The sequence below is a fragment of the Parasteatoda tepidariorum genome, chromosome 1 (assembly GCF_982258835.1).
Source record: "Parasteatoda tepidariorum strain Cologne lab strain chromosome 1, Ptep-v5.0, whole genome shotgun sequence".
Lineage (NCBI taxonomy): Eukaryota > Metazoa > Arthropoda > Arachnida > Araneae > Theridiidae > Parasteatoda > Parasteatoda tepidariorum.
The window spans coordinates 134,802,259-134,829,976 of NC_141755.1; the positions used below are offsets into that span (position 1 = coordinate 134,802,259).

The window sequence follows — 27,718 nt, forward strand, 5'->3', positions numbered from 1 at the left end:
TTGAGTAGGACGGAAACGCAAAATTTTTTGAAATAGTTGTCCTTGAAACTATTTAATTTCGATTCCTGGTGCTAGGGGACATTCCATTTTCACATTCGACTTTTAAAATTTAAGGCTTGCAGCAAAAAAAAAAAAAAAAGGAATTGATTTTTTTAGAAAGTAGTGAATTATTATTTTTTTCCATCAAAGGACCTGTATCTATAGCTTATGTAAAACTTATTTTAATATCGACAGGGTGCGTAGCCAAATCTTTGAATCGAAAATAAGCACTTTTTAAAAACTTTTCAAGCACTTTACAAAAATTTTCAAGCACTCAAAAAATTCATATTCAATCAGTGATATCATTGAAAAACAAAAACTTTTTGTAAACAGTTTTAGCGTTAAAAAAAACCCAAAAAGAAACAGACGTAAATCAAAACAATCAGTACTTTCCCACATCATCGAGTGAATTCAACTTGGCCCTGAACTCAGAACAAAAGTACCCGTACCCCCTAAGTCAAAAAAGTGTTAGAAGTAAAATAAAATAAACAATAATAAAATTAAAATAAATTAAAAAGAAAAACATTTCATAAGGATCTGATATTCTCCATCCGAATTGGAGCACTCGGGTTTCAGTTTCAAGTGTGCATGAAAGCGCAAGTCATAACGTGGGTACGACATGAAGTCCGCGTGAATGATTACGTAGCAAACACCCCATTTTTCGTGAAATGCATGGGATCCACCAGATATCACTGAAGGGAAAAGAAATTATTCAGGACAAAAAATGCCAGATGAAAAATGCACTTTTGAAAGCTTTTAAAAACGAAATCCCCAAAAAAGCACCTTTTAGTACTTTTTACAAACGCTACGCACCCTGATGGAGTGAAATAATTTAATATGTTGTGTAACTAAATAGATAATCCTAAGAAACTGAATCGAAAATATAAAAGCTTCATTGATTTAAAAAATAATAGATGATAATAAAAATAGACATGTTTTGAGTGTCCAATAATAAAAGTCACAAGTTATTCAAGCTTGACAAGTTTTGAGAATGGGCGATTATACTTAAACGCTCGAAACATGTCGACTTTTACTTCCCTCTCCATATTTTTTGAGGCCAGGTGAGTTTTTATCATCAATTATACCGTTTTACATTTGAGTCTTGATCATTATTTTGATAAGGATTTTACACTCGTTAAAGTGAGCATAAGCATTTCCATATTTTAACAGGATTTATGTGGTCTTTAAAAACGTAATAGCATCAATATTGTAAAAGTTATATTTAACTTAAAAATTAAAATTTTGAGACCCGATATTTTGAGTTAATGAAATTAAATATTTTATCTTTTAACTTTTTGTGCCCCCATTGCAGTATCTTAAGGATCTTACGAGCTCTGCTTAAAAAGAGAGTATCAGATATATATAAGAAGAAAAAAAGTAATCATAGTAGCAGTATTTGGGGGTAAATGTAGCTTATCGTAATTGAAGAATATGTTGTGCGACATTTTATGGTGAATTTGCGAAAGTAAGTTTCAGAATGTATCGAAACATGCTATTTGCTAATCATCTTTATCCAAAGAAAACCATGTAACCTAAATATCTAGCAGAATGAAGCGATTTTTTAAACAATGAATCATACAATTTGCAACATATTATTTCAATATTTTTTTCTTAAATATAACATGTTTCAATGTTTTTAAAATGCCACTAAACATTCAGAAATTCCTAGAGTTATAGAAAAAAGAAATATCGTAAATTATAGAAAACCTTGTGAATGTGTATTAGAATTACTATACAATCTACATTTTATTTTTCAAGCACTTTTTGTTTCTTCAAACTTTCTTGCCTAGAAGACTCGATTAAATCTGTAAAAATGATTATCCCTAAAATTTTGTATCTAGCTATAATAAGTTATGTCAATTTGATTTTAGTAAGAAATCCTCGAATAAATATAGCAAAAGCAACATATCTAAATAATATCAGATAAAAAGTTCATGTATTTAAATTCTAAACGATTAAAAAATCATAAATAATTCATAAATCAATTCAAATTTTCTTTTCAAAGGAGATTTTAAAAAAAAAATTTCTGCTTTTTACAGAAATCAGCTTAAAAATTGTCTATTGCCTTGAAACTTCGAGATATTTTCTATTAACAATTAATTAAACCTCTCCCAGCAATCACAGAACATTATTTCAATTTTTTTTACATTCAGAGTTCATTTATTAGGTTGCCTAGCAACCTAGTAAAATTAAGCATTAAGCTTTTGAATTAGTCAATGGGTTATCTTAAAATATTCATTAGCGCTGGCGACTTTTTTTGGCGGTTTTCTGGACTATCGCCAAATATATAAACCTCTATTGCTACCAAATTTTTTCAAAATTTTGTCTATCCCCCCTAATTCAAGTGTCTAGATTCCAAATATGTAAAAAAAAAAATACATGTTTTATCAGAGAAAGTACGTTTTTGTGTCTGATTTTGTAACTTAATTAATAGTTAGCACTAATTAATTAGCATATTTGAGGTCACCCCCGGGAACCATTAACATTGACTTTTAGTTCGTGAAAATCCGATCATTAGAACGAAAGTTATTCAGGGTGATATCTTTCTCTTTTTTTTGCGAACTGTACACTGCTAAGCAAAAAACTTGAAAATTGAGGAACATAAGTAATTATGAATTTCATATGTTTGTAACTTTTATTAAATTATGTGTAACTGACCTAACAAAAATCATAAATAAAACTTTAATCCTACTTCTCTGCATTGGTACTAGCTTCATGTGTCCATTATTTACATTTGGGGCTCTGTATCTAACCTTCCTATGATTTTAACTTGGTCTAGCATGTAACTTATAACCTTTTGTACTACTTGATTTTGTCCAACTGACTAAATCTCAGTTTTATTCTACAGTGCCATTTAACAGAAAGGGAGAGTTATATTATTTTAAACTTGATGCGAAATCTGCTTAAATAATTGCTAAAAAAAAGGCATTATCAGATGATTTTACTGAAAATAAATCTTTAAAGAACAAAAAACTACAGAGTAATATTGATGATGTAAAAATTAAAACTTTTATGATAATTATTTCGAATAATTACTATTGACAGAGAAATAGTCTGCACTCTCTTTCATTCATCTCTGAATAAAATGATGAATACCTACTTCTAGTTTCATGTCATATCTGATAAATGTCAGCAGTAATTTAATCAAAACTGACTACTCCCTATTTTATTCCTCTTCCCAATTTTGCCCATCTCTCCTATTTACAAAAAATTAGTGATCACGGAGATATTCATTCTCATAGAAATAATTATTTTCTGAATTTTGAAATAAGTAGCATTAAGAGAACACTGAAATATAATGCAAGTTGTTTTATAGTAATCAATAAATAAAAACTGGAGAACAAGTTTTATTTTTTGTCAAAACTAGACTCTTAAGAAATTTAATTGTCACATTGTGTGCTGTCAGATTTTTATTCCTCCTCCTTTTAGTGACATGTCTGTTTCTATAACACAGATGTTTTTATCAATATATTTAATATGAACTATAATTAATAATTGAATAAATGTTTCTTAATGTCTCATATTTTGCGAATATCCAATATATGAATAATGAATGTCCTCTATATATTGTAATACAAATATAATTTAAGAAGTTTTACTTCACTATCTTTTATTATTATTAAATTAATAATTTTTTATTTAAAGTTCATAAGTTAAATATTTCCACAATCGTTTGACATATTTTTACATTTTTCTGCTATAAAAATTTATTAAAATAATAGTATTTGAGCATGTATCGGAACATCTTTTTTAAGTAATAAGCTAATAAACTCAGCTATATCATTTTAGCCGCAATTTTTATACCACTTCAGCTATACTACTTTAAAACTTGCATGTTTTTTGGATTTCTTTTAAAGCTTTAAGGATCTTAAAAATCATTTTTTAAACCTAAATTATTTTATGCATAATGCTTCATGATTAATAATTTTACACTATGCACTAATCTATTTTTTCATTGTTAATTTTGATGAAATTTTATTTGAGTTCTTATTACTATTTTTCTCATCAGTTTAAGAAAAAATTAGAGCCAATCTAATTTTCAAAAATAGTACTTGGTATAATTTCTTATATTTACTGCTTTTAAACAAAATTCAGGCAACTGGCCTCAACCTAGCAGAATGGAAAGATAGAGAATTTGAACAAATTCGTATCAAACTAAATCAAATGCGAATTCAGCAGTGGCATTCTGCCCAAGAAGATGAAGATTATGCTGATCCTGATAGTACACCTGAGCCCGAACACGAAACAAAAGAGATTAGGGTTTGTGTTTTGTTCTAAAGTTAATGACCCTATGTTTTGCTTGATTCCCAATTCAAATCCTGATGTTTGTTGTTTCTAGTAAATTACTAAACAAGTAAATTACTGAACAAGCAAATGATTTCAAATTTCATGAATCCATACCCTGTAATTTCTAAGTTTACCTTAACATTCACTGATTCACTTTAGGGTCTTGAAGAAAACCTTTAATCTCATTTAGACTGATGAATTAATTTTAAAAAATTAACTATAGCGAAGGAAATTGTGTTTTTTAATAAAAATTATGAAAAATAAAATTAGTTTTGAACTAATCTTATTATTTTAACTTTCTTTGATTTTTTATAACAAGCAATGAAAATTGTGTGTAAAACTAAAATTTGGAATGATGCTTTTTTGCATTATTATAATGGAAGATGTCTTTTGTATTACTTGAAATATTAATGGATAACTCTTTAACAGTGTGCTTTTGTTATATTTCTCTGCATGCTGCATTCTGGAATTTTACATTATCTCATGAAACATTCTGCATGTGCTATTTATGTATTAGATTCCTCGTAGTAGGTTCAAGAAAAAACAGGTGTGTACTCTATTATGTTTGAATTGTAATTTATACTATGTGTAATTATTCTATTTTTACCCTTAAAACCTTTTTAAAAATTTTGTTTCATTATTTGGCTTGTATTTTTCCTGAATTTTTAAATGAAATATATCTGTAATATGATTCTGTCTTTAAAAAATGTAGTTATGATTTATTTATATGTATGTTACTGGAAATATATAAAGCATCTACATAATGTAGGATGCCTAGTGTTTTGAGGCAAAGTATGAAACATGAAAATTATTATTACAGGGAAACCTTGGTTAAGCAGACACTCTTGAGACTTAAAAAATTGCCTGTTAATGAGAGTTGCCCATTTACAGGAAAGGTACACTAGCAACGAAGGCTAAGGCCATTAATTGTTTGGAATAATTGATGGCATTAATTGGATTTGAGATAAAATAATTAAATTATCTATAATAACTATTCACATTGATATTTATTTAAACTTAACATAATTATAACAACAACAAAAAAATAGCATTTAATATATACCTTTGTTTTATATTTATCTAATTGAAAATAAAGATGTGAAGTTTTTTTAAGCTGCTGCATATCACTATTTCTTCGTGATACAGTTTTAAATCATTTAGCCTTTTTGTATCGATTTCATCAGTTTTGGATAGATAAAAATAGATATATACCCTCTAACACCTCTCCACCACTTGATAGAAAGCATTGCAATACCTCTTTAAAGGTAAACCATTCTATATCTCTTTGAAGATAAAACGTTCTATAGAATACTTGTACATGCCAGAGAATGCCTGAATATTATGTAAAATAATGTTTAATCATTTCATTCTTTGTGGGGCAATTCTAGGTATTATGTAAAATACCGAATTTCATACATTGCTAGTAGCGTGTACAGTAGAACCTCGATTGCTCGTTTCCCGTTGAACAATTCATTACAATGTATAGATACGGGAAAGTGGCGAATGCAGGTCAACAAAAATATTAAATAATGACCTGAAAACACATAAAAAGTTGTAAAGAAATAATAGACTGGAAAATCAATAAATTTAAAATAAGTATTAAAATTTTAATTGAAATTTTCTTGCTGCAAAAATATTTAAGATGCGAAGGAAAGAAGAATAACTGATTTATATATTTATTTAAAATATTTGGAACTATTTCATTGAAAACATCACTCCTCTAACAACAACTAACTTTTGACATTTTCGACAGATTGTTCTTCATCTGTATTTCCGTGTGGCTATGGAAAGTCTCTCATTATTTTGAAAGCATTTCGCAAATGTTGGCAGTGGTTGTGGTTCCATTTCATTCTCATCAGTATCATTTTGCACTTTTTCAGCTTCTGCAACCATTTTTCAAGCTGACAACTCCACAAATGTCACCATTTTTATGAAATGAATTCATAAACATCAAGCGTGATTATTGAGGCGTTTTTCCCAAACTGTAACAAATCCTTATCTTCTTCTCCATCGGTATCATCAGAAATTACTTCTATTTTTTTTCTTATTGATATTTTTTTTAGTGTTGTAAAATTTCTGAAAAACAGATGTGGGAATCTGCCTGTTTCATAACAAAAACTGATATTATTAACATTATAAGAATAGCATTTGGGATAAAACTGTTCAAACAAGACGATACATGGGGGAACATTGGATTGAGGTTCTACTGTGTCATATTTTATTTTTAAGAGTTTTCAATGTGATTAACAAAGCTCTTAGACAGGAAATTATAATATTACAAAATTATTATAAAAATGATTGATTTTTGAAATCAAAAACATCAATGTCATGTTTATTATTTCTTAAAATAATATGCTAAATATATTAAAATTCCAAACATCATTAAAGCTTGCGCTATACTTTTTTTAACTTTGTACGTAACTATTGAGTTTGTAGCAATTAGTCTAAAGTACTGCAATGGTGTATTTTGCTCATCATCCGAATTATTAAATTACTGCAAAAAAATCTGAAAATAAACACCTGTTTTAATGAATTCCATACAATTTGATGTATTTAGTCATCTAGGCTCTTTGTTTATAATGTCTTTTTTTACATTCTGAGTTTTTTTCTTAATTTTAATTCTCATTTTGTAGAATGCATAACCTTGGATAGAATGTATAAAGTAGTATAAGAAAGCGAAAGTAGATAACTTCAAACTAAAACAAATGAAAAAAGAATCTTTTGTTTAACATGCCATGCATATCACAGCATGAATTTTTGTTAATAATCAGCTGCTTTAATAAGGATTTTATTTTATTATTATTGCATTATCTAAGTCTTTTATTGTATTTATTTATTTTTGCATACCATGAATCTTCCACGAAATTTGATTCTTTTTTCCCTGCAACGTTTTTCAAACCCTAGCCTGCACATAGCATTTTAATACATTTTATTTAGAAAATAAAATTAGTTAATTATTATTTAGAGCATCTAAAGACAAGAATGCAAAAAGACAAATGGTTCAATGAATGTTTGCTTTAACAACGTTTTGGTGTTAATAATTGTTGGTTTTTTTGCAAAAATCTTTATTTAACAAATCGAAAAGTAGTGCCATTAATCTCTGTAATAAAAAAGCTAGGTTATTTTTATGTAAATAAGTTTATAATTCTAATGAAGTGTTGCTCTTTTCAGCCTCTTCAATTAATGACTACAGTTGCCACTCCAGTATTTGATAAACGCAATGTAAGTATACTGGCCTAACGTTGCAAACTGTGAAACTTGCAGCATATTTCCCTTCTTTATTCTTGTAAGAGTTTTTTTATTATTTATTTATTTTTCTGTGAGTTGAAATAAACTTTCTCTTAGATCAAGTCTGCTAGTTTATTGGGAGTGGCTGCTACTGATGTTCCTATCGAGGAAATTACTAAATTAACAAGAGCTTATAAGGTATCTTTCATATTCACTATATACATTAGTATAATTATTTGTGTCAAAAAAATCAAATCAGCTTTAAACTTGATTTTCTTTTTACAGTATAGTAAATTAAATATAAATAATTTTTTAACATTGTTTAAATCAGTATGTTTTTAAAGTATGTACTGATTTTTTAATAATTCATTTTTCCTAATTTTTTTTTTTACCAAAAGTTTTCAAGTTTAGCTATTGAACCTGAAAAACACTATTGCTTTGAATTATTGCCCTTATATAGTTTCATTTATTGCGTTTTTATTTTATTTATGCTTTTTTTTTAATTCAACATTTTTCAGCCAAGAAGCTATTTTTTCACATAGAAACAGTTTTTCGTATCAAAATTACAATGAATTACTAAGAATCAAAATTTATTAAAAGTGCATAGGGTTCTCATTTTCTGATAAAACTTGATTCAAGTTTTAAAGGCTAGCATTAGTTTTGCATGAAAAAAAGGTTTTGAAGGGAAAAAAAGGCCAATATCACCATGATACTAATTGCAACTGATTCTGAACTCTGCATTTTTTTTATTCAGAATGTCTTTTATATCGATCACTCAGTGCGATAATATTTAATGCGCTGAAGCAAATTTTGACCAATCTCAGAATTGGTTCTGTTCGTATAACTTTTTTCTATTTATTTTTTAATTTTGATAATCATGGCAGTAAGATTGCATTTTTCTTCTTATGTGGAATTTTTAGTACTTGATATTAAGTGAGGTTTTTTTTTTCTTAGAAGATTAATGAAAATATTAGCGTATGGAAAACAGCTGTTATTAATAATTGCTGTTTATTATTTTTGACAATCAAATCTTCTTAATTATATTTTTTTAAGAAAATTTATTTTAGAGCATTAAAATATTCACTATGTGTTTAAGAAATTTTTATGCATTAATGGAAGAATATACTTAATCAAGTTATTCACTTCTGCAATATATTTGCTTTGCAAGTTCTGTCCTGTACACCACTTCACTGTTTATTTTCTGATTTCACAATGCAGAACAAACTACAAGTCATTATGTGACTTTCTTTTTCTATTTCTAACTGTCATAGGGTCAATAAAGTTACCTTACAGTTTTTTCAATGTATACTATTCAAAACTGTACATTTGAAAAGAAGTTGAAACTATCTTAGAAATCCAATTATCAGCAAAATTAAATTTTTTGAATGAATCTTCTACAAAAAAATTTTTTAATCTACTTTGTATGCTTGAAATTATTTTTGTGGTAGATAATGTTGAGTGTGTGACTCATTCTACTTCTACTACATGTTTGAAATTTGATGTCTTTAACTATTCTGTAAATTTAAGGAAAAAAAAAATATCTGTATTTTCCTGTTTGACTTTAAATAAAGTTTCAAATTTTAAAAACATAATAATTTGCTTGCCATAAAAACACACACACATCCCCTTATTAACTAAAACAGTTTTACTAATATCTTAAGATTTATATTTAAATTTATCTTAATTTTACTATCGCAAAGTAACATTTGCAATTATTTTTATTACATTTATTTAAGAAATTGTAGGGGCAAGAACTAAGTTTCAAACCTATGTTGAACATTTTTACGTTGCTTTTTTCAGACACTTGTTATTTATAATTTCATATGGCGGTTGCAGTGTGTGTCGTATTTCATGTATTGTTAAAAGTTTGTATTATGTGCATAAAAATATTTATTCTTTTTTTTTTTAGATTGGAGTCAATGCTTATTCATTTGCAATTACAAATAATGAGCATGTACTTTTTCATCCAGAGCTTAGACCAGGGATGGGCAAACTATGGCCCGTGGGCCAACTGTGGCCCACCGGAAGGTTTTATCCGGAAAATTTTACAAATCATTACCAAAAGCTAGTTTCCAAAATTTAATATTTCATGCCCAGAAAATCAGCTCTATGTTTGCTTAATCTTATATATGTGAACAAGAGTTTTCAACTTTGAACCTTAGAAAGAATCATTTCAGAAGTGGACTAACAGAAAAGCATTTAGCCTTGTTCCGTAAAATAGGCACATCTCACTTCGAACCTTAATATATTAACTTTTAAAAACGAAATCGCAATTTCATTCATCTCACAAAATATTTAAATTAAAACTTGTATATCGCTTTTTTTTTTTAAATTTTGAAAGTCTTATTTGTCCCACCAAAAATTTTTTTTCTCGATTTTTGGCCCTCGACCAAAAAAGTTTGCCCATCCCTGGCTTAGGGTAACTTTTTTTCAATGCTACTTAATATCACTTGTTTATTAAAATGTTCTGAACTAATATCAGTACTTATTTCTTAAATTAAATTCATTTCCTATAACTTTTTCTAAATTTTAATGTAATTTCTTTTGTCTCATTGAATAATTTCTTCTATTACTTTAAAAGAAAATGTTGTGCAGAATTTTTCATTCATATCTTAAACAACTCGAATCATTTCTCAATCATCAATTTATTGATTTCAAATTTTGTAAATATAGCGCTTTTCAACATCCTTCAAATTACTATTCTCTCCTTTCTTTGTTCTGTATTATTTTACGCATTAAGCAAACTGTGTATTTCCTCCTCATATTAGGCACTGTAATAATTATTATATTATAGGCACTAATCTAAATAGGAATGAGAGTTAAAATTTTTGAAGGAGAAAAAAACTTTTGTCTCTTATAGATTAGCTTTATATTTCCTATTTATTGTTTTTATGATTTATTTTCCGACCAATTTTTACTTTTTTTGAGATTTGACAATATAGATTCGAACTTGCATATATGTTATCTATATTAATTCCTTTAGTAGTTTTTTTTAAAAATTATTCTGGAATTAGATATGCTCATAATAAAACATATGATATATGGTAGCAAAATAAGAAAATGGAACGCTTTAATAACTTTTGATCTGAGTTTCGTGTACTACAACATGCCTGCCAAGTCTCCTGTTTTTTTAACGAAGGCTCCTGTATTTTATGACTATCTCCTTTTTACCCATATAGTTTTCCATATCCAAGTTTCTCCATATATGTTGAAGAAATTTTTTTTGTTGAAAAAATGGCGATAAAATATCCGCTGATGTCAAAAATACTTCTTAGTCCTCAACAGATGGTGCTATTGCCAGTAATGCAGTATATTGAGTGTTAATAGTTTAAGTAATTATAAATCATGATTTAAAAAGATCTTCTTTAGATTAAGATTTATTTACTTATTTTTTACTTCGTTAAAGGTAAGTGCTTATATTATTTCCAATTTTGACTTACATCATTATGCTTGATGTATCAAAACTTTACTTATAGCCTAAAAAAATGTCACTAGTAAAATCTCCATTATTTTATTTCTCCAATGTTGGCAGGTATGCTACAATGCAATCTTAATGATTTGAGAAACTAACTTTAAATACGCTGAAATGCTTGTCAATTTCCTTAAAATTTAAATCAAACACACAAAAATATACTTTCTTTGATTAAACCATAACTTTTTACAGCTCATTGGAATTCTTGGCACTCAAAATATGGGGACAGCTGAAATCTTGAAAAATGATTTCAATAATTAAGAAAGGAGTGTGATTTAGAATTTGGTCCCTTAATATTAATTTGACGTTTTGAATATTTCACCATATCTCTGGAACAAATTAGGAAGTCAAAAACATTTTACACACATACACGTCGAGCTCTCGTTTATCCAAAGTAAAATCTACATAAAACAAAATAATTAAGCGTCCATTGTACGAGAAGCATCTTAATAACCATTATTTTAGCAGTTTTGAGGGGAAAAAATTAAGTAAAATACATTGCAATGCAATATGTAGATTTTATTGCAGTGCATATTATGTTTACTGTATTTCAGATAGTACTTTGTATAAAAATAATTTTACTAAAGAAAGTAATATAAACAATTTTTTTCTAATGAAGTAATTGAGAAATTAATTGCCTTAAAAATGTAATTGGTTCATTAGTACAGTTTTAGTATGCCAAGACCTTAATAATTTTTTTTAATTGAAGCATTGGATTGAAATGCAATCTTTTGTACTATTCTGGGATGATATGAAATATTTTCTTATAGTTTCAAGAGTTACTTAAGCCAGGATACAGAAATGTCGACCTAACAGAAGTTGAATTAGTTGACACAAATTCCGGTTTGTATGTAAGTTATTCTTTCCTATTTTTTGTTCTCTGTGTTAATATCCTTGAAAATTTCAATCTTATTAACATAGCCAACTCATATGATTATTTTTTGTCAAAACAAAGTTATAGTTTTAAGTAGCTTTATATAAATTACTCCCTCTGTTTTGAAATACATCAGTAGTCTTTCTCTTTTTTTTTTTTTTTTTTTTTGACAGTCTTAGTTTAATTGCTTAAATTTGCCACAGTGTTTTGTCTTGTATTATTAAACTCCATATTCAGTCTGATCTTCTTTGTTAAAATTATTTTCTGGTTTGCAACTTTAATTTGACTTGTATTTAGGAATTTATAAAAACCCATAAAAATTTCAGAGTGAAGACGCAATAATGCTGTGAGTTATTGGAAAAAATTAAGAAAATTTGATACTAGTCAATGGATTTTCAACCGTAGCCATTTTTTTAAACATGTTTATGTTTTTTCAAAAAATGAAAATTTTAAGCAATTTAAAAAAGGTGTTGTTATTAATAATTTAAGTCATTTCCCAAAATATGGTAAACGCTGCAGTGTTCATATCTAAAATGAAGAAAAAATTTAAAAAATAAGGCTGCAATAAAGTAATTTTTAGAATATAAAAAAATATTCAGAATAATTCTATGTTTATTTAAAAAAAAATAATAACCTGCTTGCTAATGCACGCGGGTGCATTTTGGACGAAAAAGTGCCAATTCGGTTGCAACTGACAGGCAATTTTTTATTCACAATTTGTTGTATTTAGTCGCCTCGTATCCAGTGCTGGCCCTTAATTGTGACTTATATTTCTGTACATTTTTAACTTGTGTAATTCTGTAAAAATTAATGAAAAAGGACAAAAAATTTTATTTTCATGTTACATCTAAAGTTATTCTTCACTATCAAACTTGCTATTTTGAAATATTGACTTGAAACTCACCACTACTCCTTCATTAAAGACTTTTTGTTTGAAAATCTTGTTTTGCATTGCTTGTAGAAGAAATGGGAGACTTTAATCCATAATTCAACTAATACTGGTAGTATTTTTCCTCAATAATCTAGCTGCTGAGAGTTAGGTGCTGTATACACATCGATTTTCTTTATTAGATGGTGTGTGTATATTTAATACTATGTAGTTTAATATATAATTTAATAAATGGTATATTTATCTCTGGAAACAGTTTCCGTTTACTATAAATTGTGTCAGAAAACTGTGTGCTCAAACTGCTATAATTTTAAAAAAAACTCATTATCGAATATTTTAGTAATGGCATTATTTTTACCAAGGATGTACAACAGTGCATAAATGTTCTGGAAAATTCCCTGACTAATCTGGTAATTTAAACTTATAAAATTTAGCAGAGGTTGGAAATTCTATTTCCATGAACATAATAAAACACTTTTATATGAGACTGTGTGTAATTATGGACATAGCATCAAAATTATTACATTTCCTATAAACCCTGAATATTTTAATTTATTACATTTTGTTTGCATGGAATTTTCATTGAAGTAATCTAATCCTTATGATAGATTTGACAGTTATTAATTTGTAATGCTTGCAAATTTATTACTTTTTGTATGTGTTCATAATCAATTGTTTATTTTTCTTTTTAACTGCAACTTGTATTTTTTATGTCTGTTCCAAGGAATTTGAAGATCAGTTGCTAATAGTAAGTATGAAATTTTATTTTATTTTAAAATTACTTTTAAAACTGGTTTCCGTTACTAATGAACTTTTTATGTTGTTTCAGATAAGAAAAAACATGGTAGACAAAAGAATAGGTTGGGGGAAAATGGCTGTAAAAATTCCAATTGAAGGCTTTGTAAGTAGTTCTCCTTAATTAATTGTCAATAAAATTTGAAATTTTTTATGACATCAAGTAACCAGAGAAGTTTTGCAACTTTTTTTATGTCACTCAATTTTTTTTTAGTGTTGTATTCACTTAGCTTCGACATTTTCCCCAGTTTTTGTTGGTGTGCTCAAATTGTTTCCTCAGAAAAATGGAACTTATTTAATTTCAGAGAAACCCTTTTTGTTAGTTACCCTTTTCCTTTTAACAATGACTTAAGACTGGAAGGAATTTGAGATACCCTTGTGTAGTATTTCACCTTAATGTTTTATGCAGCAATGTTATGTTTTATAAAGCAATAGAAGTTAAAATAATACTTTAAAAATGTTTAAATGGCCTTAGATCAGTATGCGTAAAGAGACATACAAAACTACTCCTGTGCAAAACTATTAGATGCCCAATCCTTATCTATACATCTGAAACTTAGACTCTCCCGAAGAAAGAAGCTTATGTTAACCATCTGTGGAAAAAAAAACATCTTGCAAACCATTTTTGGCAAAGTCAAAGAGGGCACTTTCTACAGAAATTTTCATAATTTATGAGGACATAGATATAATAAAATTTGAATAATGAGATTTGTTGGGCACATTTGTTTAGATACAACTAGTCCAACTCATAAGATATTCTTACACAAACCAGTTGTTAGTAAAGCTAGAGGACATCCAAAACTTGAATGACTCAATCATTGGGATTTTAAAATAATCAGCATTTCGAACTAGTAAGATCTGGTGACAAGAAAAATGACATGGAGAAATTTTCTAGAGAAGACTATGTCCCACCCTGGGCTGTCATGCCAATGATGATGATGTCATTAACTAAAACTTCTTATGGGGAAAATGTAGCCAGTCCAAGTGTATTGAAATTAGCTCAACTCAAACTAGTGAGCTCAAACTCACTCTTTGAGAGTAATCCCAAAATCTTTTGATTTGAGCAAAAGATTTGATAAGTAAAAACGCTGAGAATTTCTTAAAAGCTATTTATAAGGCCAATGTTTACTGACATATAGAATACATTATTTAAAATTAAATATTTTCAGACCGTGATATTAAAAATTTCTAAATTCTTAATGCTCTTTGCATATATTTTATACCAAATAACTTAACTAAACAGATTCTTGTATGTAGAAAAAAAATATATTTAAATTTTATAGGAAGTTCTCCATTAGTTTCTGAAAACTTTTTTTTGTTTTGTTATAATGCTGGTATCGGGGTTTGGTTGAGCCTGTCTCATCTGTAATGCATGCAAGTAATGTTATTTGCAATTCGCCTCATCTAAACGAAACTAAAGTTTTCTAGTTGCTTAGCAATTTCTAAGAAACTGTTTACATTTTATTCTGTCACAGATTTACTTGCTGGAGAAAAAAAATTAAAGTAAATTACAATTTTTTGTGAACATGAATTTTTTTATTAAAATATTATTCATAACCATATTTAATTATTAAAAAAAAATTTATAAAGATAATAATGATAACAAATAATGTATTATTTTTCCCAATAGATTTCATAAATTAAATTTTTGCATTCTTTTAATTTGTGATAATGAAGTGATCTAATATGATCTTAGAATTATCTTGCTATTTAGCAATCGATTAAGATTTTAATATAATTCATTTTTATGAATTTTTCTTACCTTTATTACTGCTTTTGTTTATTATACAAATAATTTTGCTGTTTCCTTGGGTTTTTTACTTTGTTACTTATTTTAATGTTCTTTTTTTATCTGGAGCAGAAAAGAATTGTTACTCGGAATAATTCTTACTACTATGGACCTATTGATGACACTCCTTTTTCGTAAGTGTTTGAGTCTTCCTTCATATTGTCTCCAGAAATAGTTATTGTCTAGTTTCTATGTTGTTATGTTTCTCATATTTTATTAATATTGTTTATTTTCCTTTAAACTCTTGTATAGTAAAGTTAGCATGCTTCCCTTTATGATATTTTCTTCAAAAGTATTTTATTGTAATTATGATTATAGTATAAGAAATAGTGTAGAATGGCGAAGCAATTCTCCTGGGTAGAGACCTAGAGCCAGATCACTCCTAAGCTTTATTTTCCTTGGTGCTGTAGCCCTAAATTTCCCCCATTGTGCTAATGCTATCACAGCACCCCCACCCACCCTGTTTCAACCTTCTGGCCACTTCCTAATTTTCTTAAATTACTTTTCCCATTGTGCCTAGTACCTACCATTTAACTGTAAAGGTAAACCTTAACAAGCTCAAATACCTGGATCGACGCATATTCCATTGTCGATCGTGCTCGAAGTAAGATTTAGCTTAGACTTAAATTTATGCAGCCTAATTCATATGGATAAGTTAATCACTTTTACATATAATAAGAAATAGATTTATTATAGAGTGTACGTAGAGGGGAGCAGATGCTTCATCTGAGGTTCCCTCTGTCACAATGGAATTTGTGAACATTCCAGTGTCTCTTCCAAAATAATGATAAAAATTGAGAGAATTGTTTTTAAATAAAATAAGTTCCCTTTGAACGAATCTATTCTCCTTCATCTCCACACTTGCAGGGATAGTCTCAACATGGAAGTGGGAATTGACCACTGGTCAATCCTAGTGTGATGTTTTTTATGATGCTGCCCCCTGTCTTGGGATTTTATAGCCAACAGTGGCTTCCTTGCTACTGCTCCTTTTTGTTAGAATCAAAGCAGTGACAGCTCTATCATACTCATGCATCAATGTTTCAGAAATTTCATCGTGTCCTACAAACATTCAAGAAACCTGCTGCATTGTAACTACATTGTCTGTTACCCAAGTTGTGGTAGAAAAGCTATTCTTGTAATTTAATGAATTAAGATCAGTTCTAAATGAAAGTTTATTAGATTCAATTATTTTCTTAAGAATGAACAACTATCTGAACTGGGAATTATACTAAATTTATATTTTAAGTGTGAGCTGATGATTACGTTTTTTTTTATTTATTTGCTTATTTTGTTTCTCTTTGTAATAAAAGTTTCAAATCTGAAATTAAAAATCACATATAAATATATATTAAAATTGTTGGAGCCTTAGCGAAGCCAAAGCATTAAAAAATTTTCTGTTATGAGTCCCTTTCCGAGCGATTGATGAGTGTTAGAAAACAGGAGGCAGAGTCTTTTACTATATCTGATGCCCCTATATCTATACTAAAAGTTCCATTCAATGTACACTTCACAATTTTTTTACTCATTTACGGTAATGAAAAGTTTTATTACATTCAATTTCAGAATATCTCTAGACTTTGTAAGGTCTTAGGCACAACATTTAGCAGGTCCTGAAGTGTTCTCTTTCTCTGCTGTCCCTAAGAAAATAAATCATTTAGGACCCAAGATTTTTGCCAATATTTTCAAAATAAATATGGATATTTTTCTTTTCCAAATTCCAGTCCTTAAAACTAACAGCATTTTATTGTAGCATTTATCATACATTTTATCGTAGCATAACATTTTATCAACTTTTATTCTTCAAATTTCATCATTCTCTCTCATAGAAGTATGGAATTTTGTCTACAAGGGTTTGTTCAAATAATTATGTAAAGATATAGAAATAAAAATTTTCTAATTCTATAATTTTAACTGAGAGTTAAAGCTTAACTTCTTGGAATATGCAGGATAGATGTTTATTCCTGATATTTGAGCACCCAAAAATTTTGATTTTCTACATTACTTTATTTCTGGAAAAAAGAAGAAAAAAAATCATTATTGGTATTAGCAATTGTGAAAGTTAATAACAAAATGCTAGTTGTCCATGAAAGTTATTCAAAATAAATATGAAAAATTCTATTACCAAATGGAAAAAACAAAATAGAAAAATTTGTTTTGAATTCTTAACTTCTATTTTGTTGCCATCTGTTTCGATTCTTTCATGCTGAAAATTTAAGTTTTCTATATTACTGTTATTACTTATCAAAGTGTTGACGAAACATTTTTATTTTATTGTATCTTATAGATTAGCTGTTTCTTTGCCTGAACCTTATGGCCATTATAGAGTAATCGGAAAAGTTGAAGTGAAAAGAAAAGAAGAAGATTGTAGGTGTTACTTTTTGTCACCAAAATTATATTTTATTATGTAATTTTTCAATATTTGAAAGCATTTAGATTTTAGGGATAAAAACATTTTGATTATAAAATATTTAGATATTAATTCAATTTTAGAATGTGTTTTAGGATTCTATTTAAACATAAACCTATATGCATATAAGAAGCAAAAATCGAGACATAGTTTATAAGCATTTAGGTAATGATAGAAACAGCTTTATATTATACTTTAACCTTTTTATTATTTTTGTGCTACTTTTAGTTATGGAAAAACATATGTATATTTATAATGACCAATGCATCAGCAATTTTTACATACAGGATATTACTTCAAATTTATGTATCTATCTCTGTTGAATTAGGATCAAAATTATAAAATATTTGGATAATTGAAAAAATTTAAAACTCACGCAACATGAGCTTCCTTGGATAAAAAGTATGATTAACATAAATAATTCATTTTTTGATTAGTTGTTCTCTCTCAAAAGTTAAAACTTAATATTTAATATTCTATTATACTTAGCATGACCTAATAAGATTTCATTTGTTATTTGCTGAATACCTATTAGATTGTCACAATAATTTTGTTTTTTAATAGTTTACTATCTGTTATTTTCTACTTTTGACATTTGTTTTCTATTTAAACTCTTCCTCGTATTATCAACAAACAATGCATTTTCATTAATTTGTTATTTTTTAACTATTTTATGAGGATTATAAGTTCAAATTTCTTTAATGTGCACAATCTTGCTGATGGAAAACCTTTTTCGACTTGCATGCAGAAGAAAGAAAGTTATAATTGATCATAGAGATTAATCATTTGTCTAAATAATGTTTGGAGAGTTACTATTATTTTAACACATTGACTAGTTTAAACTAGCTTTCCATAAGTAAAGAAAAGGTGCTGAATTTTTTATACTCCTTTTCTTCATGGTCTATATTTATTTATGTTTAGAAAATCAAAACTAATGTAAAATTCTTCTACTTTTTTTATGTCTTCATAATTTAACTTTTTTTAAATAAAATTTTCATTTCAAATCATTCTTGTATTTTTATTTTTAATTTGTTTGACCGTTCACATAAATTATTTTCTTTGTTTTAGGGATGGACTATTTTCGTGGTGATAACTGGCGAGTCCATCCTGATTGGTAAATATCGAGATTCAAACTCAAATTAACATGCTAATACTATTTATTCATTTATTATTATTACTTTCTCTCTGTTTATTAAGTCATTGTGAATAAACTTACCAAAGGCATGTATCCCTTAAAATTTTTAGAAATATTTTTTGAAATTCTTCATGCATTGATAATGAATGCATTAACTCTGCCCATGAATCTTTTTTAAGGATACAAAAATATTTTTAATTTTAGTCATATACTATATCTTTGTTTATAAATTTGTGCATTTTGAAGAAAAATTCAATTGATAATTAGATGTTCTTATTTTCTTTGAAAATTACAATAGACTGAGCTCTAATTATTTCATTTTTATTCGTGTTTTATTGAACAATTTTCATTTTTAATAATGTTTTAATTCAACAGTTTTAACCAATCAACTTTTAGGCTGAAGTGTTTTAGTTAAATTTAAAAAACTAAAAGGGTGATAAGTAGCTAATGCACAGCTCTATACTTTGCAAAAGTTTTTATTAATGAACAAGGGGTTTGCAAACCCTGCTCACCTTTGCTCTTCAACCCATGCAGGGCCTGTGCTAAGTATTTGCCACCTCACAAAATGTGATAAAATCGTGAATTTGATGTATTAAATTGTGTTTTGCCAAATTATTTTTTCCACTGGAAAGAAAAATTTATATTTAACTCGACCCTCAAAATGAATTTTTCTAAACAAATCAATATTTTTATTCAATTGCGGTAATTTTCGGGGATGCGCAACATAACCAATTAGAATTGGGTCCAAATAATATAAGCTTAAAACAAATTACCGTAAAATAATTTTCTGTGAGAAGAAAAAATGAATCATGAAAATTTAAGATTTGCATTTGGCAAAGACTTCGAAAAATTGGCAAATACTTAAGATATTTGGTTAATTTACTGGCTAATAATTTGAAATCTTTATCGCAGGCCCTGCCATGGAATAATTTTCTCTGTTAATTCTTTTGAATCATCTCACAAACAACTTGTTTAGCTTGCTGACTAGATAATGAAGCATAATAGTATATTATTCTTATTCATGCAGTATTTCAAGGACTATACTCTGGCTGCAAATGTATGCTTGAAGAAAGTTATTTCCTTCCTTTATACAAACATTCTGAATTGAATTTATCAAGTAGTAATAAAAAACTATTGTTGTAATTTTTTTTAATAACTTAAATTATTTACTAATAGTTATTATGATCAGTTACAAATAATATCATAATCGTTTGTATAATTTAAAATTAACAATTCGGCACTGGCAACTTATGCTGACTTGCCATTTTTTATTTATTTTGGAAATGACACACTTTAAATTTTTAAAAATTCTACATTTCCACTTAACAAAGGCATAAAACTTTTCTTTCATATGTGTTTAATTTTGTTTAACTTAGATATCCAAAATATAAGTTTGAAAATGACTAGTGCAAGTCATGGAAATGTTTTGCATTTACTTCTGTCTTTCTTGCATATTTCAATCATCTGTATTTTACTGATTTCTTAACTGAATGAAAAGGAACATAATTCCACACATTTAGGCCTAAAAAATTTATTCAAAAATTTTCATTTATGTCGCGCTAAATAGTGGCGAAAACTGAATTATTCTATGACTTTTGGTCCTGATCCTCAAATTTCATTTAGTCATTGCTATTTAACTTAGTGCTCGCGATCAGGAATTATTCGTGTTTCGTTTCTTGATGCAATTAAGGCATTGTTGTGGCCAACAGAAAGAAACGAATCCGTCCCTTTTTTTAGGGTTATGTTAGCCTTTTATGCGTACAAAGTATTCATTTACAGATGTATATTTATTCCAATTCTGTATTTTTTTACACTTAATTTTCTACTGTTTACCATTTTTTCATTATGTAATACATTTTTGTTAATTTCTGTTTATATTAGGGTATATTGTGAAAACCCCCAAAAAGAGGATGATGGTTATACATCTGCTGAAGACAGTATTAGAACGTTTTTAACTGACTCTCTTGCTAATCAAAATTTTAGATGGAGAACAAGCACCACCCGTCCTTCCAATATTTGACAAACCAATATGTGAGTGTATAAATGTTTATTTGATTTCGTAGGTATTAAATAATTATTTGTTTGAATAAAACTATTTGCTTTAACTAAAAACTTTTATAAATTTTTAGTTTCTTTGCCATTAAATCTTTATGTATCAATGTAACGTTGAAAATTTCTCGTTTTGAACCCATTCTTATTTTATATTTATTTAATTTTGTAGATATTAAATAATTATTTGTTTTAATGAAACAATTTGTTTTGACTAAAAACTTTTATAAATTTTTAGTTTCTTTGCCATTAAATCTTTATGTATCAATATAACAATTGATACATAATATTGATTTATTTGAGAAATAAGCACTTAGTTATGTAATACAGTTTAACAGTTGTAAAATTTCTCTTTGTTAACCAATTCTAAAACCATAAAAAATGAGGTCACTTTCAAGTAAGAAAACTGTAGTATTTGGAAGAACATTTGTTTTCTATATTGCATAATAGCTCATAACAAGACATAAAAACAAAATCAGGAACATACTAATGTCTTGAGGACAGACATTTATGTAATTTAAATAATCACTTCAAGAAAATTAAGACATAATTAATTCAACTGGATAACTGGTTCTTAAACGGGTTAAATTTAAAAAACACTAGCTTAGTAAAGTTATTTGTAGAATCAATAAAAATCAAAGTTTTGAAGAAAAAAATATCTGTTTTATAAACTTATTGCAAATGTTACATTTTTAAATTTATATCTTTAAAATTAACTATTATACCTGCACTGATTGTTGAAACGATGGATAGATGAATATATTTTTTTCTGATTGGAAGATATAACAATTATTTAATATTAAATTTAAAATTATGGAACACTAGAGCTCTGTTTATTCCTGTTGAGCTCATACTATATTTTAATTAAAAAACTTAAATAAAGTTTGCTATTTATTATTTGTTTAATTTTTGCATATTAATAAAAATTGTAAATTGTTTGCTTTGTAGCTGCAGTTAAATTATTGAAATTGTGAAAATTTCTGATCTACAACACACATAAATATATTTTGCAATAAAAAACGGTTTTTGAATTATTTAAAGGAACATTTTGCTAGTTGCACCCCCTGAGAAAAATTTCTGCTGATGCCCTTAACTCCTAGGTGACTTTCACTAACTACTGATTGGAAGCAAACGTATTACATTTATTAATATTACTTTTAACTATCTTCAAATTTATCTATATTATTATGACATTGCCAAAAAAGCAAACCCACTGCTTTTATTCTTTGTTTTGGAACTGAAAAATATTTCTTTCTGTTATGGTTAGCCTATAAAAATTGAAATCATTAAATATTTCCTTCTTTGTTTTAGGTGAAAAAGATTTAATACAAAGTCTGGTGTTTGATGCTAAAGCAACTTCTGTTGAATGTGAAAAAATGACTTCAATGGATGAGTAAGCAATAATTTTTTCATATTATTGATAAATCATAAGAATGAAACATATACTTCATGAAGAAACAATTATAATAATTGATAAAGAATTTAACGAAAAGATTATTCTTTTATCAGCTTCCTTCAACATTTTTAATTTTTGTTTGAAACGTATGATGTTTACATTGGTTACAGGCAGCCATTTTCGTTAAATAACATACCTCCAAAGAAATACTTAGCAAAAATAAAATTAAGAAGAATGTTATAAATACTATGAGTTTTTATTCCAAAATAAGCCACTTAATCACATTACAAAAGAGTAAATGCCACCTTCAAATGAAAAAAACAAGATTCATGAATTAATTGAACGTTTGTACAGAAATTTATAAATGTTATGAATGCAAACAGGTGTGACTCCGATTTTCGTATAGGAACACAATATACGCTTCAAAATCTCTATAATGAAAAGTTATCAATATTTCACCCTCTCTTTGACTATAAAGTAGACCTGACTACTTAGGGTAAGAATAAAGTGTCCTTTTTTTGATTTATAGAGATTTATTGGCATAAAACTATTATAATATAACATCAAACTAAATATTAGCTTGAATTATTTCCTGGAGAGAATGTTTACTTCAAAAGCACATAATAATATTTAACCTCTGTTTTTGAAGTAATTTTCTTAGAATTAAGCAAAAAGATAAAATTTCAGGTGCTATATTAAAATGAACAGTTCAGTTCGGGCTCTCTGGTGGATATTACAATAACATTACGTCTATGGAATCGAAAAGCTTGTGATACTTCATATATTGGTCGTTAAAATGGAAGGGTTGTAGTAATAGAGAGAGTTGTGCTAACGAGCGTTAATTGTCTTAATTTTTACTAGTCAGCAAAACTAAGAAAGTTGAATGCTAGTTCTGAGCACTAACATATTTTTACAAAATTTTAAGCAAACTTCTTGTCCTGGTATTATTTTCAGTAAATAAACGTCTTGATTTGGATTATTTTATGCTAATTTTTTTATTTCTGTTACTTCACTTAATTTTTCATTTTTCTCTTCTACTAGCTGTATTCCAATGAAGTAGTTTTGTTTGTCAAACATTATGTTTGAAATAATTTTGCAAAATTTTATTATTCTCTTATCAATAAGCTCTTTAAAGAAATAAAAAAATAAAAACTGAAATCTGTAAAATATTTTTTTTAAATGTTTATCAAATCTGTGATCATTATGCCTGATTATAGGGTTGCCACAGACGACCAAAATGCAACTATTTGCAACTATTTTAGGCGTAGGCGACTATGGCAACTTTTCTTGCCTGAAAAGGCTAAAAAAGCAACTATTTTCAAGAAAAGGAAACTATTGGGTGACTTTTCTGTACTCCTAGAAATGTTTTTTTTTTCAAGCATAAATTAGTGAAAGAAAATAAAAAATGAATAAAAAATAAAAAATGTTAAAAATTTTGAATTGCAAATTTGAGTCTTCACTTTTTAATTTGTTCAATCTGCACAAATTCCATTGTAAGTCTATTTCATATCTCGATCACCTTTTTAATGATTATCACTAAAAAATTCTGCATGATTTTTTAAATTTTTAAAAAAAAAAAAAAAAAAGAAATTTTAACGGTATTACAATGCGTGAATTTCGAATTTTAGTAATCACTTTATATATATATATATATATATATATATATATATATATAAACATTTATATGAAAATTATCATATTTGCCACCAACTTGACTGAATGGATGATGGTATATGACAATTAAGTCATTAACAAAATTTTAGTCATATTTTTGATGAATTTTTGTTCTTATTAGGCAACTATTTTCCTAGTTTTTGGCTACTATTTTCATGCTTTAGGCTACTAAAAGCAACTATTTTGTTCATTTTTTTCTGTGGCAACCCTGGGTATGTTTTCAACCTTGAATTCCCAAAATAGAATACCTCTCCGCTTACTCTTTAACAAAGACATTTTATGAAACCGAAAGAGTTTTAATTCTTTTATTAATACAAAAGTATTTATAATTTTTGTATTATATATATATATATTCTTGAATTTCCTCTTTCTTACTTTCCAACTGCTCTCATCCCTGATTCTTAAAATATAAAACAATTTTAAAAAGTTAACATTTTATAAGTTCTACTATCTTTATTCTCTACTATCATTATTTAAGTAAAGATTTTTGATATCATTTTTTTAAAATAAATTGATAATTTACTTATGAGCTCATTGTTATAAAAAAATTTCTAAATTGAATATTTCACATACATTCTTTCTTTTAAACTAAGTCATTTATCTAAATGTTGTAAATATTTTCAAATTTCGTTTAACAACAAGTGTTTATTTCTAAACACAGATAAATATTAAAAGTAATATTTATTGCATTTGTAAATTTTTAGTATATCATGAGTTTTGTTAATATATCATAGGTATCACAAGTTTTTCATATCATCTTTGAATTATATCACTTATTTTTTTTAAAAGAAATGAGTCTGTGTTCTTAAGCTTTATAATTAGTTTTTTTTTAATTTTTTATTACCTACTACTTGTTAGTTTCTAAAATTATTTTCATAATTTGTTTTTCAATGAGAAGTTTCATATTATGTATTTTGTGAATTTGCTGTTTATTTATACGTGAAGAAGATGGTGTTTTGGCTGAAGTTTTCAGTTTTTCACCTGCCTAATATTATACCCAACTACAATTTTTGTGTTGATGAATTTTTTTTAACAAAATATAATTATAATTTAAATGTAAGTATAATTTTTAAAGATAAGTTTTAATTAAGGAAATAATTACTTTAAACCTCAGTGATTTTAAAACAATATTTAAATTGCAATTTTTATTCTGATCATATGATTCATTTTTTATGATTGGCCATGAGAAACATAAAGAAAATATCGGGTGTTGCAACTTTAAAAAATTGAAGGAGAAGAAATTTATGTTAGGAAATTTGTTAATAAAGACTTTTTAAACTATGATCTAAATTAGCTTTCAAATTTATTTTTGATGTATCTAGAGAAAAAATTCTATACCTTGAAGGGAAATTTATTTCAAAAAACAGTAATTATTTTGACACATCAGTTCACTGAGTTTACTTCATTGCTCACTGAGATCTGTATTATTTATTATAATGAATTCATGAATTAAGTGTAAATAATTACCCTATTTTTATTCAACATATGATTTTAAACTATCCATTTTTTTTTGTAAATGTTTTACACAATGAATGTAAATGTTTAGTATTATTTTAGTATTAAATGAGAAAACAAGACTCACAAAGAGTATTATGAAAATATTTCTAAATTTAATATACTTCTATTTTTATGAGATAATAGCAAAGTTGATATTTCCAAAAGAAATTTTCATTTATGTAAAAAAAATCTTTGGGGGGGGGGAGTTTTTTCAGGAAAAAAAAAACATTATTTGACGAAATTTTTTAAATGCTTTATGTGTATTTTTAATAGGTTATTTGTCTTAATTAAGGACAATTGCTTGTTACCTAATCGTTCCCCCGTTGGGTCAATATTATTTTTTAGCTATTTTTTGTTAAATTAAATTTGATTTTTTTTTGTTCAGAATTTGTTTTTATTATTGTAATTTTTTTATTTAAAAATGTTTAGCAAAAATCTGCATTACTCGCAAAAAGAAATCTTATGGGTAACTTCTGTGTCTAGAGCAGCCATTTTTACTAAATATTCAGATTGCATTTTTAATCTCTAGAATGCAATTGTTATATATATATATATATATATATATATATATATATATATATATATATATATATATATATATTCAAAATGAAGATAAAACAAAGGATAATAATAGACATAGGAAGAAATAAAGGGGGGAATAATAAAGAGAAAAAAAGTTATTTCTCCCTTTTTTTTTCTTTTCTTCTTATGTCTATTATTTTCCTTTGTTTTATCTTTATTTTGAACTTATCTAATGAGTTCTGTTTACTTGCAGCTTATGCACAATAAATGAAAGTTATTGTTTTTCTTAACTTTCTTCGTGTTTTCTTGTATTTATTTATTTTGTTGTGTGTGTGTATATATATATATATATTATTGCTGATTCAATGTGTTGAACTGTTTTATTCATTACACTATAAAACTTAACATTATAATTTTATGACTTGTAATATTTCATTACAGCTATATATTGTTTCTTTTAGGAATTGGTGTATAATCAGAGAAATATTTTTCCAATGATAGTAAAATCTCGTGAACTTACTGAAAATATTCTTTGTAAAATCAAAACTATATTTTCTAATCTTGGAGATGCCAAAGGTATGTTTTTTTTAAGATAAATTCATTGCAGTTTTGAATATAAAAAGTAAGGGCTAATAATGTATAGGTAGAATCCTTTTTATTTATCTACGATTATTTTTTTAATATATTTGACTTATTCAATTTGATTTTTAAAATTCATTTTAAATTGCGATTATTGGGAATTTCTATTCTTATTAGGCATGTGTTTCTTCTGTTAATTTGCAGAATTCCGCGATTCTCAAGATTATTGATTAACGGACTTTCGTAAATCAATAATTTATATTTCAACAAAATTTTCTCGGAATTTCGCTAATCAAAAATTTTAATTTCACCACTTACACAAAATCTCCTTAACATGAAATTTATACCTCCTTTACAAGCACCTTTTTTTTTTTTTTCATTCGCTTTGAAGAATATCTCTGTGCCATAACAAGTCAAAATTTAGTCATTAATTTTGTTATATGTATTAGATATAATTGTAAATATTTTAAATTCATAAAAAATAATTAAGCTCTTCATTATTTGGCATAGTTGTCAGATATTAATATAATTTATGTCTTAGATTAGATTCTGACCCACTGCAGAACTTTAAGGTAACATGATTTAAATTTTTTTATCAAGAAAAATGCTTCTATTTTACAGCTGAATAAGCAGACAAGACTTTTAGTGCTCCTTTTCTCAGGATGTTGCCACTAGTAGCTGTCATAAACCTTATGTGATTGCACCATCATAGAGTCAAGCTGTCTACCAATACTCTTTGTATATTGTATAAGAACTTTTTTTTTTGTGTCCTATTTTGTACTTTTTACATATATGCTGTACTCTTACTTACCACTAAAAAATAAATAAAAAGGTAAAAATAAAAATTATCAAAAGAAAATGTATCTCATTTATTTATCATTTCTTGAAGATTAAGGGAAAGCTGCTATTTTATAGAATATCTATCCAAGGTACTTAGTTCACTTTATATACAAGCTTACTACTATTTCACTGCAACTGTTTCAGTTGAAATAAATTTCAATTTAGAATTTAATGCTACTGTATTTAATTTAAAACTTCTTAAATTTAGAAAATATGTCCAATAGTACGTTAGTAGAAGTCATTTGA

At 26.9% G+C, this 27,718-nt stretch overlaps 1 pseudogene across 1 annotated transcript in view; it reads left to right on the top strand.

Moving 5' to 3' along the window:
* Positions 1-27,491, top strand: part of LOC147817019 (voltage-dependent calcium channel subunit alpha-2/delta-3-like) — a 44,094-nt pseudogene extending 16,603 nt beyond the window's left edge. Inside the window, exons 11-25 of the transcript XR_015431432.1 lie at positions 190-209; positions 4,135-4,299; positions 7,498-7,548; positions 7,672-7,752; positions 9,464-9,556; positions 11,797-11,877; positions 13,514-13,537; positions 13,619-13,690; positions 15,446-15,507; positions 17,658-17,737; positions 18,849-18,894; positions 20,797-20,946; positions 22,276-22,357; positions 26,515-26,629; positions 27,254-27,491. The product of XR_015431432.1 is annotated as a voltage-dependent calcium channel subunit alpha-2/delta-3-like (transcript). The remainder of the gene's footprint in view (positions 1-189; positions 210-4,134; positions 4,300-7,497; positions 7,549-7,671; positions 7,753-9,463; positions 9,557-11,796; positions 11,878-13,513; positions 13,538-13,618; positions 13,691-15,445; positions 15,508-17,657; positions 17,738-18,848; positions 18,895-20,796; positions 20,947-22,275; positions 22,358-26,514; positions 26,630-27,253) is intronic.
* The last annotated feature ends 227 nt before the right edge of the window (positions 27,492-27,718 follow it).